Below are 12480 nucleotides of genomic sequence, written 5' to 3' on the forward strand. Positions count from 1 at the left end.
TGAATCCGCATTTAGAAGGAGACAAAATGTCCGCTCATCAGTGGCCGATTACTCAACCTTAATTAGTGAAAAATAACGGTTAATTTCGAGGGGGTTTTTCATGTTCATTAGGTTTACTGTTAATCCCGATCCGGAGCGCTCGTTCCTTAATCATTCACTGTAATGACGAGAGCGCTGCGCCGGCGCTGGCTCACACCGCTCGGGGCTCGGCTCCTCGGCATCGACCAGATTCCCCGAGAAGCCTCCTCGGCTAATCGATTCCCCGAGCTGGGCCAACGAACGCAGCTGTGGTCTGATTCTCACATCAATAAAACGCAGATTAGGACCGATGTGGGCCAACTCCGGGTGTTGCTGGGAAAAAATCGGCATGCAAAAAAATATGCGCCGAAAGGAGGACAGCGTACGATTATTGCAAATGTGCTCCACAATATCGTTGTCAAATACATCGATCTAGAAAATCCCCAGGCATATTGTTTTTCCCCGTGGTCCAGACTAACGACGGTGTGGCGCCCGCAGGGAGGGAACGCGCCCCAGAAAACGCGTCTGCCACAAGACGCCGAGAAGCTGCGACGCGATCGGACGTGTCGGCTCTTGCACACGTGCCGATTTCATCGTTCCATCTCCGTTGGTGGTGGAACTCTCTCCTCGGGCACGTTCCCACTACGGGGGAGGATGTTTACCACACGTACTGCCCACGTCGCCGTCGCCGTCGTGCGATGGAAGTGCCCTCGGTGGCACCGCCTCAGCAATGGGGGCTGGCGACTGCACGGTGATATCCTCGCCCCGTGCCGGCAAACACCGCGGAAGAAAAATCAGGAAACCAGGAGCGAGGCGAGGGCTCGCGTTGTTCCTCACGGCTTTCGCCAGCGCCCGTGACATTACGTCAAGCTTGCGGTCAGATAACCTCCACCCCGCGAGCTTCCTCTCACCCAGCTGCTTGTCTCAATTGCGCGCCTCCCCAGACTGGATTGCGTGCAAGCAACACCACTCCATGCCTCAAGCTTGTGCGCGAAGAGAAACGCGCAGCCAGTTCGCAGATGCAGCGTCTGGTCAGTCGCCAAGGCGGTTACAATGTACAACCCTTGGGAAATCCACTGCTGGATGACGGTGTCGGTCACGGGAGCTGCTTGACCGTACTTCACCAAGCCGGTTAGTGCGAGCCGGTGAAGGCGAGGAGCAGAGAAGTACGGAATAATGAATTTTGCCGTGCCGCCATTTTCTGCCTGCCACTGGCGTTTGGTTCCAGAGACCCCTCGCTTGGTCGACTTGTCAGGGCTGAGTCTCCAGCCCATGCTGGAGACTCTGGTGTAACATTCTGTATCGCATTACTTGACAGGAGGCCGCTTGCAAGGAACCCTTGTGATGCAATTGGCAGTAATCTCACCCGGGATAATGTTCACCGCGTCTGCAATTACGCACATCCTTGGAGAGTGACAATAACTCGTGACTATTCACACGAGTTAAGGGGCCGCGACGCGCGCGATCACGAAGCCCTCCGATCGCGAAGCCCTCCGATCGCAATCGAAAGCGTCTTCCCCCCCCCCTCCCCATGTATGCGGCGGTGCGCAGCCCAAAAGGCGCGCAAAGGTCCGCCCTGACCGTCCGCCGGCGAAAGGTCACGATTCGGATTAGTCATCTTCGGTCGTCCGTCTGGCTGGATTACGCGCGAAAAGCTAAACTTTGAATGTCGAGGCTCGCGAGTGACACACACACGGTGGCTTCGGTCGGTGGTTTCGTTTGGTGCACTCAAGCTTTCCTGGTGAAGGCAAGTAGTATAGATATGGGAGCAGCCTGAATGAATGGTAAAGAATCGAGTAATTCACTGTTCTGCACGTGCGTCGTGAGCACGTCAATGCTCTTATCTGTCCGGTGTGCTGTAGATTCACTTCCTGAAGAAGCACCCGGAGCAAAACGTCCGACACCCATGCCGAAAGACAATGCATGCGAACAGCACAACCCACGAAAGAATACGCAGCGATGTGTTTTTTTTGTTATTTGTAAACCCGTGATCAGCTGCACGGCTATTGCCGACAGAAGTGGCCAAGCTGCGTGGGTGGAACGTCGGCGAGCGCGACTACACAAGTGCACTGGGCAAAGTGTGGGCAGAGCGAGTCAAGGGCGTTTAGCATGCAGTCCACGCTTCCGTTTCTTCTCTCCGTGCGAAGAATAGCGCTAAATAACATCAACGATGCGCAAAAAAAGAAACACTTTGCACAGCCAGTTTAAATATTTTTAAAAAATTACAGAGTGCAGATTCATAGTGTACAATATGTCGGACATCTGTCAACGTCCCCGAAAACAATTCAGTTGGTGGGAGGGTCCCTCTTGCTCCCATGCTGCCTTCGTAATCGTAGAAGCATTTCACCGATTCATCCATGCGGTTAACTCCCTGTCCCTGCTCAAGTCCAGACTCAACACCTTCCTCTCTTCCGCAACCTATGACTCGTCTCCTCCTCCTTCCATAAACAAATAAGTACGCTTCTTTTACCCAGAATGTCCATTCCACACTGTTCCTGCACACAGCACCTTGAGATGCAGCTGAATTTAGACTCTAATCAAATCCAAAGCATGTTCTTACTGCTGTACGTGAATCGCACCAATTCGTCCTCCCACCAGGGGGGATGAATTGTGGCACTCCTAACGGATGCACACGCGGACAACGACCGCTGGCGCGCACACGCACACGTGAAAATATAACGAATCGGCAAGGGCTACCGAGCGAGGGCTCCACTTCCGCCGCCGTCTCCCCCGCCCGTTCGATCTGGACGCTGGAGCTGCTGGGCAGACGATCTCCGCGCGGCGCAGGCGCCACACTCGATCCCACCCAGCGGATTCGATCTGTCAATCAATCCGTTCAACTCGGGAGCGGGCGAGGGCCCGGGCGAGACGACGCGGAGACGGGGTACGACGCAACCGCTGCCTCGCGCGAGACTACAAGCAGCCCTCGGTGACCCGAGGCGAGAGGAACCCCGATAACCGCGATGACTTCGATAGCCCCGACATCAGCGGTGCCCCTCCTCTAGACGACCCAGAGCCACATCAGAGGGTTTCCACTGCTTACAGGCCGGCTTGCATTCACAAACGTTTCGTGGATTTCACGCGTTAATAACCTTAATAGGCACAGGGAGTAATTTCAGTCAGGTCCGTCTGGGTTGGCAACCCCTAAAATCTCTGGCCCAGACACACCACATCAAGGATACCTCTGGACATGATTGCCGATACTAGTCACGTGCCAGGCTACCAGTGACATGGAACACATTCGTTGAGAATCACATGCATCGCCTTCACAAAGCCGCACTGGCCAGCGTAGTGAAGTATGGTCAAACAACCCCAACGGCAGACAGAGCGTGAGGCGCCCTTTATCGAGCAATGGATTAACAACATGGCTGTAAACTATCGCTCTTATAACCATACATAACACGCATAACCATTCCTGGATTAACAACCAGGGTTACTCGTTAAGTGTCTGGTCACGTGACGCAATAGCAGTGAGCTTGACTGAATTCCATGTTGGGGGTCTACTCGGCTCACCATCGCTCTGGGGTTGGTAAAATGCATATAGTACCACTTTGCGAAGCGTCAACGGTGCCCATTTTTTTGGCTCTTCTTGACCCCACCTAACAAATGTGAAATGTCTAACAATGGGCTTTGCAAAGAGAGTTCCTAATTTTTTTTGATTGAATTTGAGATTTCAAGGCGGCGTCGAGAACGGCTCGCTGCTGCGGTGTAGCGCTGACACCACACGTCATCCATCGCGCTGCTCAGCCAACGCTCGCAGGCTCCCAGGAACGCACCACAGCGGATAAACGAGGAAATCATCACGGCACCTCGCCCGCTACGTGGCAATTTACCGCGGTTCCACGGCCGCCGGAGCACTCGATTGGCCACGCTGGCAGCTGTACTTGACGGTTGATTTTCACTTCTCTCTCTCAGGTCAACGGTGACATCATCCAATCTATTAGGACAAGTGCACTCGTGCTGGGAACATCGCTAGAAAAGATGATGAACAAAGGGAAAGGATAATAATAATAATAACGAGGTGGCAGCCAAGGAAAGGAACACGTCCGAGAGGATGTTCAGCGAGGAGATGTAGCGATGAAATTACTTCGTGTGCAGGTGCAAGACGGATTGTTACGCGAGAGGTGGCGGCAGCTTGGTGGGGGGAGGCGACTTCATCTAGCAGTGGACTGCCCATGGCTGGCAATGATGATGACGACTGTGCACACCGATGTTACGAGAAAATTTCACTTATTTGAGGGCGGTGAGCACGCCGGCGCAAGGGCCGTCACGAAGCTGCGCCTTGCCTCGAACGCGAAAACGGCAAAAATTCATCAGAGGCTAATCGATTACAAACGGAAATTTGGGGGGCTCCGTCATTACAGTAATTAAATCAACCCGTGAGATAAGCACGCGACCGCCAATTATTTCCATAGCGATCACCTGTTCAGGAGGAAAAAAGCAACAAGGGGCCATGTTTTATTTTTGTTCAATTGGCGGGAGACAATCTGCTAACGACGTCTCGTTGCTGGAGGCAACGGAGCCCCACTCTTTCTCTTCACATTTCCTTTAGAAGCCGCCTCGAGAGTCAGAGCACACGGTGCAAGGAGGGACAACGGTCAACATTGTAAGTGTAAAAAGCCCTGCAACTAGGCGATGGCTTTTAATACGCAAGTGTTCATGCGTGTGCTGTGGGGAGCGGTGGTGCAGCAGTTAGCGCACTGCACAATCAATCTGATGACTTCCGTTCGATCGCTGGCCACGACCAATAACAGTGGCAGGTGGTATCTAAGCCGGTCCTGGGCCTCCCATCGCTCTACTCAAGTGTGTACCTGGTGCCGTGTGTAAATTTTAGAACACTGGGGAGAAATAGACGAGACCAGTCACGTGGTGGCCCACACCACCCCCTCTTGTGTCGTGCCAACCTTAACAGGTGCTCACTACCAGCACTTTCCCCAGCAGTATATATTAGACTGCGCATGGGATCTTCGTGTGTACGTGCACTGCGTGAGAGTCAAGGGTGCTAGGAACGAGCTGCATATGCCTGCAGCACGAGCGGCGGCTGGAGCTGTGAGCGTGGGTACGAGGGTCACTCAATACCGTTTCAATCAGGATTGTTACAATTTGCTTGGAACGCAGTTATTCATTGGATTAAAAACCCATTAATCCACTCCCGCGCCAGGCTCTGTGCACGGCCGGGCAGTGCGACTCGGAAAAAAATGGAAAGAGGCTACGGCAAGGAGGTGTTATTTTTAAACAGAAAAAAAGGATGCATTGTGGTGGGGGGCTCATCTCCATTGCCACATTACAATCGAAGGGGGGGGGGGCAGTCTGTCCCCAGGACAGCCACTGTTGACCGACAACAAAAGAGACTCATTTTATAAAACCGTGGACGAATCAAGAGCCAAGTCCTATACAGTCTGTATTTATCATTATACTTTGTTTCCAGTGACAGAAGAGAAAATCCTCCAATTTCATTTAAACTGTGCAATTGGCATGATATCAAGAAATAGAGCAGTGCGATGTGAGAGAATAGCCCGTGGAAAAATACATCACAAATATACTTCAGAGATGCCTTCAAGTGATCCCTCACCTACCCAAGGGGTAGAGACATCGTCACAGGGCACGAGTCAAACTGAATATTTCATTCTCGTCGGTGGAATTTTGCCACACTACGAGAAAACCAAAATATAATAAGATTGCTTTTTTATGCATTCACAGCTGCCCTGGCTAAGACCATCAACTCAAATCTGGATTTGAACCGATAACGTCAGTTTTACTGGCTGCGCCTCAAGCCTCTGAAGCATCTCTTCGACTCGCATTTGTGCCATTTCATTAAATTAAAGCAAATTTTATCGACGTCGTCACATGATTGGCAAGCATTGTGGGACGCGGTTTGGTCTCTGTGTAGCACTTATGAAATTGAATGTATTTTATTGACCTGTAGGCACTGTCGATTGTAAAACAGATGTTCGATTGATTATTGTTGAAAATGGAAATTGCCCAGTGACAATGACAGATGCTGATGATGATGCTTCTTTAAGGCAACGTCGTGGAGAAGAGACTTATCTGTGAATGTGATCCCTGGGCGAGTCACACCGCGATTGAAACGCAGAGAAAGAAATTTAATTAAACAAAACCCCAGGCGGATAACGTCCCAAAGCTGAGCGCAATTATCATAAATGTATAAACTCGCGGGTTCTCAAAAACACTCGCGACTCACGACATCCAGTTCTCGCGCACATTTAAATTTCATCGATCACTGTCAATTCCGGCGGGCTTCGCGATGCGAAAACGGCCCGACCTTTTCCTGTGCGACCTTTCGCGAAGGCGGCGCGCCAAACGGCGAGTGTGAATTGAGCGGCGGGGTGCAGCACCATTGATCCGAGCGAGGAATACCCGGCCCCCTTGTTAACGGCCGCCGCTTCAACCCGCTGCGCCGTGGAAGCAGTCGCAAGCGATTTGCTGGGCGTGAGGCAGCGCCCGATCGAGCCGTCGCACGCACGCTCAACTCGAGGAGGCGCCGAGCAATTTTTTTTTACTACGACCCGCCCCCCCACCCCCCCGATTTGTTCCAGGACCGATTCCACGATTGACAGCGTTCATGGACAGCGGCGATCTTAATAACTCATGTCGGGTGTCTAACAGTGCGCAATATCGCGCGTCCCTTTTCAACACGCACATTTAAGCCAGTGTGCGGGTGACTCGGTACCATAGTTTAACACGCAGTGCGTGTTTATTATATGTGCTTTTCCCCCATTATACATATTTATAATGCAATATACCTTGTTAATCCAAGGTTAGATGAGAGCCCTACCCATCGTAGAGAATATTTGATAATACTTCAACACAATGTGATTATACTACAACTCAGAATATGCACCACCATGCAATGCACTGCATTTGTGTGCTTCTTGTTTAACTAAAATATATTTTGTTTACCCCATGTGCCTAAAAGCTTACATTCACATAATAGTGATCAGACTTTGCGTCACGAGAAAACAGCCGCTCACTTGTTAATTAAGACGCTACGTGTACCCGACATGGCACAGCGATTAGCAAACCAAATTTTATTCCCAGTCAGGGCTAAAATCTAAACTAAACTATTTAAAAACTATTGTCATTTTACCATGTAAGGCCCACTGAGCCATATGGCTCTTTTTCAGAAGCGACCTGGCCACAGAAGATAGTTTATGGCAGCCAAATACGCTAAACGCATGTTTCTCAATGTGGACGGAAAAACTGGAGGACCCAGAGAAAAATCCAAGCGACCATGGGGAGAACACGCAAATTCCAAATGTACAAGCTTCAGGGTCGGGATCGAACCCATGACCTTCTGTATACCATATACCAGGCGAGGGAGCTAACATCTCGCCACCACGGCACCCCAAATCAGTGGCCAGTGATATCTGAACAACTCCTGAACACTCCCCAACCGCCAACTCGGACTGACCAGCATGGTGACGTAAAAAAAACTCCATGATTAATACAACAAAGTAGTGGGGTGATCATGGCGGTGGATGATGGTGGTGATAGGACCGCGTGTATATGCTCTATATATGTTATTTACATAAGTTCGGTATATGAAGCCTATTTGCAGAGGCTGCTCTCTTACTGTGAAGCCACAGCCACGGTGCCACATTAGCAATGCGAGGCGGTGCTCCTCCTGCACAACGGGCCATCGAAGCCAGAGACATGTGGAATTCCAATCATCCCCCATCCGCGGCACACACCTCTAACTCATTCATTTGCACGTACAAAAAAATCTACACAGTAGAACACACTGGGAACACGAGCGACGTCCACCATGGAGATGGAGTGTTGAGAGCAGCTTATGCGTGTATGTATGTGGAACTTCATTTGCACCGTACGTAGCCAACCGTGCTAATCGAAGGTGTGTGAGAGCTGGATGGATTGTTGTATCACCAGAGCGTGAGATGCCAATGGCTTTGGAAGGCCTTCGTAGATCAATGGCTAAGATGATGGCTGATTATGGTTTATGATGGCGATAGGAACTATAAAAACAATTCTACGTGTTTGGGACCAATTGTAGTAGGAGGAAAATCTCCCACACCCGGGGCCACGGTGACAACCCACTCTGTGGATGTGGTCAGCGACAGACCCTGTCACGCACTGTAGGCGAGCGCACCCTGATTTCGACTCGACGATGATCCCAGGCAGCTCTCACCTGGCTCGGGCAAGACGAGCACATGATGATAAAAAATAATACGATCCTGATAATATTATTAATGATGCCGAGACACTGCTGTATCGGATACCATCTGTGGTGTCGCACCGAGCTCAAAACAACAGGACGTGCGAGACGATTACTGGCAAAAGCATGCATATCCACGCAACACATTAACGTCCTTCCCTCCCCCGCGAATGGCGCGCTCGTTCCAGCCCCCCTTCGCTAATCCCCCCGCCGCTTCTCTCCGAGACGAGGCAGTGATAGCGTTTCCCTTGACCCCACCTGCACCGCGCCCAAGACATGAGACGCTAAGAGCCGCACTTTAGCCACCTAAGCCCTAATTTGCTAATTCAATGTTGCCGCTCGCTGTCGGTCATCTGCGAGCTAATAGCCCCCCCCCCCCACACGGCTCCCAGGTCCTTCTCGACACTCATTGCAGACCCGTTCTGCTGTCCCAGGTTCCTCTCTGCCCTCTCCCCGTGTATGTTTCATATAAATCACAGGTCCCTCCTTTACCTGCATCCGAGGCCCTTCTCTGCACCAATCTCAGGCCCCTCACTTCCTGCCCTAGGCCCCTCTCCGTCCAATTCCCTCCGTTCTGTCTCATGCATTGATATTTTCTCCCAGGTCCCTTTTTGTTCCTGATTTCAGACCCCCCCCTCTACCCACTTCTCAGGTCCTCCTCTTATGTTCCAGCTTCTCCCCCTTCAACTCTCATGTGCTTCTCTTCCCTACGCTCAGGTCCATTAATTCCCTCATTCCCCCCCCTACCCCGTTTTTAAAACCCCCTGAGAACAATCTGTCATGCTGGTCGAGGATGACCTGACGGGGGAAAGTGCGGGGTGTCTTTTCATTTGTGCATTAAAATTCACGGGTAATTAAAACGCGTGTTTGTTCACAGCTAGCCACAGTAAACAATGGCGTTGTCCCCCACGCATGCATGAGTTTTCTCCAGGCATTCAGGTTTCCTCACACACAACGGCGCAATAAAAGACATCCCTAGCATGACCCTGAGGCTCTCCTGGTTAAATTACAATCGTCGTTGTTGTTTGCTACATACACAACAATGCCACACAGACTCTACAGACTTGAGGCGACTTTATTCTGTAGTAATGGTGAAAGTAACACATTCACCATGATACTGGTAGGAACCTCCTGGTTACACCAGCCCACAGGGGATCATTGTGTCCGTCGTGCAGGGAGGGGCTGGGTGGGGAGGGGAGGGGTGGGGCTGGGTGGGGTGGGTGGGGCTGGGTGGGGAGGGTGGAGACGGTGGGGGGGGGCTGGGTGGGGAGGGTCAGGAGGGCCTGGGTGGGGAGGGTGGGGCTGGGTGGGGGGTGGGCGGGGTGGGCGGGGTGGGGCTAAGTGGGGAGGGGCTGGTCACCCCGTGGTGCCCTTATAAAACTCAACGTTTAACCTACTCACGCCGGCTTGTGCCCGCCCTCACAGTCGGGCATATTTGCGGAATACACCACGCTGCCGTTGACCCTGGCCATTGACCTAGCAACCCAACGTTCCTAACAGCTCCCTCCGCAGGCTTGTGTTAAACCCCGATAGCCCTTGCAAAAGAGTCAACGTATTCATCAATAACACTGTGGCCTTATGAGGAGAATTAAAAATCGTATATAATAGGCGACGTTTCGGGCAAGGGGCCTTCTTCGGAGCGCACAAACAGAAGAGACCCACGTAGAGATGGATTGGATAACAGAGGGCGGCGGGGTTATCGGGTGCCTCAATGGTTGACGTAATTCTCCTGCTTACACGGAGGAGAAGGAAACCAACAGCAAGGCCCTTGCCCGTCACGTCGTGAACAGCGCGCGGGGAAGAGGCGACGGCCACTCGTGGGGACGAGGAGGATGGCGCTACCAGTAGGCGAGTGGAGGAGAGACCAGGTCGAGGGGGGAGGGAGACCAGGTCGAGGGGGGGAGGGAGACCAGGTCGAGGAGGGAGGGAGGTCGAGGGGGGGGGGAGACCAGGTCGAGGGGGGGAGGGAGACCAGGTCGAGGGGGGGAGGGAGGGAGACCAGGTCGAGGAGGGAGGGAGGTCGAGGGGGGGGGGGGGAGACCAGGTCGAGGGGGGGAGGGAGACCAGGTCGAGGGGGGGAGGGAGGGAGACCAGGTCGAGGGGAGAGGGAGGTCGAGGGGGGGGGGGGAGACCAGGTCGAGGGGGGGAGGGAGGGAGGTCGAGGGGGGGAGGGAGACCAGGTCGAGGGAGGGAGACCAGGTCGAGGGGGGGAGGGAGGGAGGTCGAGGGGGGGAGGGAGACCAGGTCGAGGGGGGGAGGGAGGGAGGTCGAGGGGGGGTGGGAGACCAGGTCGAGGGGGGGAGGGAGACCAGGTCGAGGGGGGAGGGAGATCAGGTCGAGGGGGGAGGGAGACCAGGTCGAGGGGGGGGGACCAGGTCGAGGTGGGGGAGGGAGGTCGAGGGGGGGGAGCGCCACGCGACTCCAACTGTGGAGCTGATGATCAACACATTACAGCGCCTGTGTCAATCCACTGCTGGATGAAGTTAGACAGCACGCGTATTGTACCATTTACATGGCATGCACGCAACTATGCCTGTGCTGATTTAGTACCTAGAACATGGCAAATATACACGCACACACGAAACCATACAGACCGTGAAGACAAAGCTACATGCATGTACAATGTACTAGATAAACCCATAGCACAAACATTGTCTTTACATAACCCACACACGACAAAGCCTTGTAGCTTACTGTTGGGGCAAGTGCTGCTAGCGAGCACGTATTAAGGCGTTACATCACGCCTGGCCGCCTTTGCCTCTCCTCGAAATGCTGATGACATGGAAGGCCGAGTCGGCCCTAGGGCAGGCCCCAAAAGCTGGTCTCACTTCGCCCCCCACTGAAGTTCACCACGGCGAGGGATCGAACCTCACCGCCATCAACTCGGTTGACGGGCGCAAGTGCGCTAATCACTGCGCCACCGCTCCTCCCGCACAATAACACGCGGAGGAGGCGAGGCAGCTGCAAGAAGTCGATTCTGACCGAGTCGAACCTCGGGTGGTCCCAGAACCAGTTCGTGTGTCCAACCGGGTTGGTGAGCAAACCGGGTTGGACAGCGCAGTGCGCCAATCATAGCGCCACCGCTCCCCACACATTGACACACAAATACACACAATAACAATAACCACCACCCCGCAATATTTACTTCTCATTTAAGGCTGGGTCGATCTGGGGGAGGAGAAGGGGGTTGCGGGTGGGGTAAGGGGCTGGTGTCGAGAAACCACTCCGCCGTGGCCGGGTGGAAACGAACCTTCTAACGCAGCAGCAGCAACAACAACCAGCAGCATCAGCAGTGCGCTAACCACTGCGCCACCGCTCCCTCACGCCACGCCAACACATTAAGACTCACAGCACACAGAGAGAGAAGCACGCGGAGGCGACGCGACTCGGGCAGCAGCTGCTGCTGCTGTTGTTGTTGCTGCTGCTGTTGTTGCTGCTGCTGCTGTGTGCGTGATAGCGCGTGGCGTTGTGTGGCGGTGGGGGGGGTTGGAGGAGTTTTAAGTATCGGGCTCACCTCGCAGCCTCCTCGCACCGGGAAGAAAGAGCCGTGGGAGTCGCGTTGGGTCAGCAGTGGCGGGCAAGCGGCAACGGCGGCAGTAGAAGCAGCAGCAGCTGCAGTGGGGGGGGGGTCTAGCGCTCCTCCGCCATGTTCTGTGTGAGCCAGGAGGAGCGACGAGGAGATTTGGGACATCTCCCTCCCTCGCACCCCCTCACCCCCTCTCCCTCCCCTCTCTCTCTCCCTCCCCTCTCTCTCGCTCTCTCCCTCCCCTCTCTCTCCCTCCCCCTCTCCCTCCCCTCTCACTCCCTCCCCCTCCCCTCTCTGCTCTCTCCCCCTCTCCCTCTATCGTTCCCCTCCCTCTCCCTCCCCTCTATCCCTCCCCTCTCTCCCTCCCCTCTCTGCTCTCTCTTCCTCTCCCTCCCCCCTCCTCCCTCTCCCACCCCTCCCTCCCCCACCCCCCACTCTCTCGCGCACGCCGCACGTGAGCGCCGGCCTCCAATCGCGCGCGCCGAGGCTGCGTCTAAAAATAGCGGCAGCGGCGGGGGATGATGTCATTGAGTAGGGGGGGGGGCGTGGGGATGAGCGGTGGCGCAGTGGTTACCAAGCCACCCAGGCGAGCCGAGTTCGATTCCTGCTCACAGCCAACATCCGTGACAAATGTCTGAAGCGGTACTGCTCACCTCCACACTGTCCGTCCCTATGACGACTCGGCCTTAATAAATGAGTACACCGTGTGGTGTGTAAATGTCAGCGTTGGGGTCACGCTCGC

At 54.0% G+C, this 12480-nt stretch overlaps 1 protein-coding gene across 5 annotated transcripts in view; it reads right to left on the reverse strand.

Annotated features, from left to right (window-relative positions):
* Positions 1-11916, reverse strand: part of LOC144934427 (histone deacetylase 4-like) — a 115973-nt gene extending 104057 nt beyond the window's left edge. For all 5 annotated transcript variants that reach the window (XR_013637161.1, XM_078860169.1, XM_078860171.1 and 2 more), the window contains exon 1: positions 11727-11916. The gene's annotated coding sequence lies outside the window, so the exon portion shown is untranslated. The remainder of the gene's footprint in view (positions 1-11726) is intronic.
* Positions 11917-12480: the final 564 nt, after the last annotated feature.

Source organism: Lampetra fluviatilis, chromosome 10 (assembly GCF_964198595.1).
Source record: "Lampetra fluviatilis chromosome 10, kcLamFluv1.1, whole genome shotgun sequence".
Classification (NCBI taxonomy): Eukaryota; Metazoa; Chordata; class Hyperoartia; order Petromyzontiformes; family Petromyzontidae; genus Lampetra; species Lampetra fluviatilis.